The sequence below is a fragment of the Thermobia domestica genome, chromosome 2 (assembly GCF_964235325.1).
Source record: "Thermobia domestica chromosome 2, izTheDome1.hap1.1, whole genome shotgun sequence".
NCBI classification, from domain to species: Eukaryota; Metazoa; Arthropoda; class Insecta; order Zygentoma; family Lepismatidae; genus Thermobia; species Thermobia domestica.
The window spans coordinates 51025166-51032901 of NC_137455.1; the positions used below are offsets into that span (position 1 = coordinate 51025166).

Sequence of the window (7736 nt, forward strand, 5' to 3'; positions counted from 1 at the left end):
AAGTGTATTTCTACAGACAATAACTTCAAATATGGAGTTTAAATATATTGCCTTTATTTGCCATTATACATTTTAATTCATTTAATAAATTAATAAATGCAGGAGTCCATTTTCTGTTTACTACTACTACTAATAATAATAATAATAGAATAATTACAATATACATATATATTCATAGTATAATACAATACATTTTGGCGGAATAACATTTTGGTGTGCCACGTTCAGAACATTTCATGCTGTACCGTGAGTAGAAAAAGGTTGTGGAACACTGCTCAAGACAGTAATTATATAAGAATCACTAATTGCATCCCTAGGCATGTGAGTTTATGTGGACAACATCGCGTCTGTAGATTTTCTTGGGGTTCTACCTTTTCCTCAACCCACCAATTCTTCCAGAATATTTCACCTTCATTTACCATGGGTTTCCTTTAGCCTATGGGCATAAAGATTGGACGCTAAATTGAATAATTTTATTTAGTATACGGTACCAGTCGCCCCTGTGGCCTAATGGATAAGGCATCGGTCTCCTAAACCGGGGATTGCGGGTTCGAGTCCCGCCAGGGGTAAGTAGATTTTTCTCTTAACATGTCCATTTTTTTGGAACACGGTATTCTTTTTAACTTATAAACTACATAGTATTACCATTTACTTTTATATTTCTTGAAGAAACTTTTGAGACAACGGATAATCGCATAAGCAAGTCTGACCGAACACAACTTCACCAGGCTTTGTGATAGATAAACTTGGTCTCTTGCGGAAGTTACGTTTCTTTGGCAGTTTAAAATTCATGTTTCTCAGCCAATTGAATTGGTCGAGACTTTAAAAATAACAGAAGTATATAGTAAACAGAAAGTTTACGTTTTTTTATTAATGCTGAGGCAAAACTAAACCTTTAAAGCGATAGCAAAACTGCTCTGAATCTGCGCTTTCCAAGCAGGTGTTTCCAGTTGCTGCCACCAGTGTGACCACCCAACAAAAATATTTCGTACTAACCCTTGCAGAAAAAAAGTACTGGATCTGGGGAAAAAAGTACTAAAATTTTACCTGCTCCCATTTTACCCTATTTACGACATTTTACTATATTAATATCTTATTAAAAGGTTTCCGGCAGCTCCCCCTCTCTTGTGGGTGGGGAGTGACCCTCACATTCTTTGAAGAACCTCCAACTTTCAAAATTCGATACCTAGCTCTAAACTTTTGACTTTCGACTAACAAATGACTGTTGAAAACTTTAATGTGTGTGTTTTATAATTATTTAATGCACATCTGCAATTTATTTGCACATTCATATGCTGCAAAAAAAAATTCTTTTTAAAATTATCGTATATTCAGCTATTATCGCAAGAGCATTATCGTATATAGCATTAAGGCTTTAATTATAATATATAGTATGGTTGGCAAGCCTGCTATTTAAGTCATCCCAACTGGTAGCGTACGTTTTAGTTCCATCCTTTGCCAATAGATTGCACAAGTTTGTTGTTCCATCACGATCTTAGACGTAAACACACAACTTTATTATTTTTTTTTTTCACTCGTGAAAATAACCGTCAGAAGGAATCAAATAAAAGTATCAAACCATAATATTCAGTTAGACTCCCACCAAGGGCGCCGATTTCTCCGTAAATTTGGGAGGGCCCATTCAGATGCAGGAAGTATATATATGAAGATTTTAAGACAAATTACATTCAAATTATGCCAAATATTGCATATTCATGAATACAATAGGGGGGCTACAAGAACTTTTGGGGAGCCCGGGCCCCCTGGACCCCAGGATCGGCGCCCTTGACTCCCACTAATACTTAACAAACCAGTTTGTGTTAGATTACCGCAATCGCCGGAGATTTCTCCAAAGAAAGTCAAAACCATTTTAGATGGGTAGACAAGAACATAATAAAAACAATCGCCGGGTACAGAAACATAATTGGGTTATCTTGAAAAATAACTGTTATTGCATTTATTGCTTAATCTGCAACGACGATTTAATAGCCCAAAGAGCCCATCAGAAGATAAGTGACGGAACTGTGTAAATTTGGGCCTTATCACGAAGGGTACCGATTTCTCTCTAACTTTGGAGGGGGCATACAGATGTGTGTTTGGTTGCAGACAAGAGTCTAAGAAGGTATATATATTAGGATTTTAAGAAGGAGTCTAAGAAGGATTTTTATGCAATTCAAATTATGCCAAATATTGTATATTCATAAAAAATACATATAACAATAAAAAATTGTATATAAAAATACATTTTCATAAAAATACATGTGGGGCCCACATGAACATTGGGAGGCCTGGGCCTTCCCAGGATCGGCGCCCTTGTTTATCCTTTAATTTTTCTCTTTGGTGGGGAAATTTCCGGTTTTCGGATTTTCTCTTTTACTTTTATTATATCCCAAATCTTACGTTTGTGTCAAACTTTAAGTTAACATGTCTACAGAAGGTACTAGTGATGAGCAAGTGCAAGACCAAGTTCAAGACCGGGGTGGTCGTGGTCTTGGTCTTGGTCTTGCACATCCAGTCTTGGTCTTGGTCTTGCACTGGAACCCTTGGTCTTGGTCTTGGTCTTGGTCTTGCACACCCAGTCTTGGTCTTGGTCTTGGTCTTGCACACCCAGTCTTGGTCTTGGTCTTGGTGTTGCATGCAAGAATCTTGCAAGTCTTGCATTTAAGAAATCTCAAGCTTTTCATAGGTAAATTTTACTATGGATATAAGAGATAATAAACTCTACAATGCACCAGTAGTAACGGAAATACAATGTATGTTTCTAAATGTAATATAATTTAACGTCGTGTAAGTATGATGATAATGTACAACATAGGTGATGACCTTTATTTTTTTAATGGGTGCCCACGCTTCACTACTTATAAGATATGCTAAATCACAACGTTTCGTAATCTGTTTATATTTTTTAACAGATCCAACACTTCACTGGTCCCCAAACTAGGGAGGCTACCCCTGAGACGCAAGAAAGAAAATCAAGTCGGCACAGATTATTGAAATACCATAAATTGCAAAATTATATTTTACACTCTAAAGGCGTCAGATTTTTCTTTTCAAAAACGATTAGCTAATCCTTGTACAAACTTCCAATTAAATATTGAAATTTTGTTTCACTGATTCTAATATGTACTTTATGGGGCAAAAACATGGACATTACGCAAAAGCGATGAAAAAATTGCAGGCTTTCGAAACATGGATATGGAGAAAAAAAGGACGGAATTAGCTGTATTGAACGAAAAACGAATGAGGTGATTTAGAAATATTAGCAGTAAGAAAAAAAAAGAATTTTAGATATTGTTAAGAGGAGGAAGAGGAACTGGTTAGACTATAGGCTGAGGAGGAACTGTATGATGAGGAACGTGATCGATGGTATTGTGGAAGGAAAGAGGGGGAGGGAGGGAAGGAGACTAGTTGAAGGAAGGTATTAAAACAGAAAATTGCTACGTCAAGACGATGAGACTAGCTGAGGACCACCGAACGTCGAACCTTCTCAGTTGCAGCAAGTAACCTGCCAATAATGGCAGAATAGGTATTATGATGATGATATGTTTACCAATATAGACCAAAAAAAAGAGAGAGAGAAAACTGAAAACGACTCAACTGTCAATATGTCTTTTGTGTAAACTCGATTTATATAAATACTTTTCACCTGTATTAGAAATACAAAATATCGGCATCAAACTCCAAGCTACTTGAAGTCTCACTTGTGAATATGGATTACTAGCTTCAATTACCTACTTCGTTTGGTTAAAATTTATAATAATAATAATAATAATAATAATAATAATAATAATAATAATAATAATAATAATAATAATAATAATAATAATAATAATAATAATAAATTTTGTTAGTCACCTTTTACTATTAGTAAAGTGCTCTCTGACATATCGATTATTTTTATATTTCTCTCCCCTCCTCCTCCCTAAGTTGCGGGGCTAAATTTGGATTTAAACGGCATCAGAGGTGTCATTGTTCGTCTCAGAGATCTTCAAAACTATGGATTCGGCACTAATATCAGTCATTTTCAATAAACTTATATATATCTCCTCCTCCCCTATGTTGCGAGGCACGGCTTCGGAAGTGTCATTGTTCATCTCAATAACCTCGAAAACCATGTGTTCGACATTGATAATGGTCATTTTCGATAATTTTTATGTCTCCTTTCTCCCCCAAGTTGCGGTGCTGAATTTGCCGCCACCTGTTCACCTTAGCGACGCCGAAAACTATGAATTCGACACTAATATTTGGTCATTTTTTATCATTATTATGTATCTCCCTCTTCCCCAAGTTACGAGGCTGAAATTGGTCGTAAACGGTATCGAAAGTGTCAGTATTCAACTCAGCGACCTCGAGAACTATGGATTCGACATTAGTGTTCATCATTTTCGATCATTTTTATATCTCTTCATTTTCCTCCGCCATGCTTCGAGGCTGAATTTGGATTTAAACAGCATCGGAAGTGTCACTGTTTATCTCAGAAACTCCCTAGAGTATAGATTTCATTTCAATATCGGTCATTTTCGATCATTTTAAATATTTCCACCCTCCCCCTCCCCTAAACTGCACGGTCAAAGTGATATGACAGTTCGGTTGGGTGGTTCAAGAGTTATTAAATTTTATTAATTTTTGTACATTTTCCATCCCCTCCTCATTCCCTAAGTTTTACCGTCAAAGTAAAATGATAAAAATCGCTCCAGGCCTGAACTTCATCTATGTTGAAAATTTGATCAAGATCGGTTGGGTGTTTAAAAAGTTGTTTTATATATATATATATATATATATATATATATTAGGGATGGCCAATTCCGGAATTTTTACTTTCCGGAATCCGGAAAGTAAAATCGGAAAATTCCGGAATTCGGAAAAATTCCGGATTTCGGAAAAAATCCGGAATTCGGAAAAATTCCGGAATTCGGAAAAATTCCGGAATTTAGAAAAAATCCGGATTTCGGAAAAATTCCGGAATTTGGAAAAATTCCGGAATTTAGAAAAATTCCGGATTTCGGAAAAAATCCGGATTTCGGAAAAAATCCGGAATTCGGAAAAAATCCGGAATTTAGAAAAATTCCGGAATTCGGAAAAAATCCGGATTTCGGAAAAAATCCGGAATTCGGAAAAAATCCGGATTTCGGAAAAAATCCGGAATTCGGAAAAATTCCGGATTTCGGAAAAATTCCGGATTTCGGAAAAAATCCGGAATTCGGAAAAAATATTTTTTCTTTTTGTAATCCTAAGAATTTTGTTCAAACGCAAACGAACAAATTTCCTTTTTGTAATCCTAAGAATGTATGATGCAAGTTAAGCTGAAACTTACATCCTAAAGTATACACTACTCAATCTTCCCATGGTTAATGAGATGTAGTCCAAAAGTACGATGTACTTCTAATATTTAATTTTTGTTTTACTGTGATATTGTCCAGAGGTAAGACATATATCACACTGAGATAAACAACTTGACATAATGAAGATGTTATCATACGTAGTTTTCCAGAAAATCGTGAGAAACTAATTTTTGTGAAGTTAAAATATGCGTCTCTTGTTGCCAGTGGGATGCAATTGATAACTTTTATGCTGGAATAGTCTTATTATTATTATTATTATTATTATTATTATTATTATTATTATTATTATTATTATTATTATTATTATTATTATTATTATTATTAATCGTTTATGTACTGTAAAAGAAAAATGTGAACCGTTAAGTAGATTTTATCTGTTGTTTTTTGATATCTTCTAACAGTAATAACAAACTGCTTGTAAATACGCAATGATTATCAAGGACAATGGCATATTAATGTAAGGACTACTCTGCAGACTAGCAATAAACAATAACAGATAAACAATAGTTGCAAAAAAAAAAAAAAAAAAGTAACTAACTTGGGCACGTCAGAATGTTCGCGAGAATATAGGGACGCATTGAGACTAGCAAAGAGCGTGCTATTATCATTAGGCCTACTCATAGGGCCGTACGATGGAGGCATTAATGTTAATGGCTCTGATGAGCACTTACTTGCTCTAACGGTTAACCTCATTTTTGAGATGATTCTTAGAAGGGGCGTGTTGGCATGCAGTTAGAAGACCTATATCCATTATTTAAAAAGCACACGTTATCTGTGGAGTACTAACGATTTGCGTCACTATCGAACACTAACGTAGCACTAGCGACGTTTAAAGTCGAAATTGGAGTCTGACATAAGTGGCTTGTCAACTTCACGGACATTATATTTTCCTTGAATGAGAGAATTTTGCGCCCAGGAAATTTGCGCCCTACCACAAAAATAGGAAAAAATGCGCTCGCAATATATTTGCACTGGGATGTTTGCGCCCTACCCCAAAAAGAGGGGAAAATGCGCCGGCTATATATTTGCACTGGGATGTTAGCGCCCTACAATTCAACTTATTTTTGTATTGTCTAAAGTAACTTCCACTCACACTTGAACTAGGCTTGCCTATCATCGTCTCAGTGAGTTACTCCATCCGTTATAATATTCCGAACAAATGAAAAAAATACAATTTTAGTTCACTAAAGGGCAATCCATACAAATACAATTTTTCATTATACTACAAAATTTACAAAAAAGTATAAATGACTGATATATAATTATTAATATAATCAAAGAGTATAATTTAATCTACAAAAGGTTGTTTGGCTCTACCCAGATATCTCTGTTCACAATCCTTGCGAGTTGTTTGGCTTTTCAGGACACAAAATATAGAAAAGAAAATGTAAAGTGAATGTAAAATCAGTTCAGTAATATTATCAAGAAAACTATGTACAGTGTGTTTACTTGCTGGAATTCAAACACACAATTGCGTTCAGTTGTTCTTTCAGAAAAAAATGTTCCGGGGGGCACACTTAGTATTCCGGAGGGGGGTCACTGCTGGTACTATTCTATTTATTATTATATTATAGACGTATTATTTTGATCTCCTCCGAGGGGGCACTCTGAGAGCTCTGGGGAGGCCAGTGTTCCCCCAAAATCATCTCTGGAAGAAGCAGTGATTGCTTTGATCCGTTGTGTTCTTTTGGCTTATATTGAAGTTTATTCTCCCCTATTATAGCCACAATGAAAATAAATCACAAATGGCATGGTTGTGGGGGAGGATTGTTTATGCTGTAATGTCAGCCCCTCCGAGCAAATGCGTAAGCTCCAATAGGTTCTTTTATTTCGCAGGGCTCAACTTCCCGGTGGAGGTACATCGCAGGCGCAATTTTCCCTGTTCTTGAGGTAGGGCGCAAATTTCCCAGACGCAAAATTCTCGACACCGTTCGAATGACCTCGGAAAACTATATCTTTTTCAATACTTTTTTATATTCTTTTACTCGAGATTTCTTCATAGCTTCTAATTAAAATACTTACTAATATATCCTTATTTTATTGTCCTAACCAATCAATATGGGTATGTTGTCAGTAAAATATTTAGATTGATCGAGCCTCTGGTGTGTAACCACAGTATTTCATATCATCCCCCCATTTAGAAATCTTGGCTAAACGAACCAATATATGTTGCCAATAAAATAGTTTAGAATGATTGAGCCCCTGGTAAATAACCACAGTATTTCGTGACAGACACCCCCCCCCTTCCTATTACCATATTCTAGCTACATGCCTGACTCAGCTAATTCTCTACATTCTTTACCAAGCACACATTTTCTAAAGCGGAAAATGATCTCTAAATACCTAAGCTCATTATTTTCAGCAGATGCACAAATTGGGTAACATTCTATCTAC

General features: G+C 35.7%; 1 non-coding gene across 1 annotated transcript; it reads left to right on the forward strand.

Annotated features, from left to right (window-relative positions):
- The first annotated feature begins 496 nt into the window (after positions 1–496).
- TRNAR-CCU (transfer RNA arginine (anticodon CCU)) lies at positions 497–569 on the forward strand. Its single transcript has one exon. It is a non-coding gene; the product is annotated as a tRNA-Arg (tRNA).
- Positions 570–7736: the final 7167 nt, after the last annotated feature.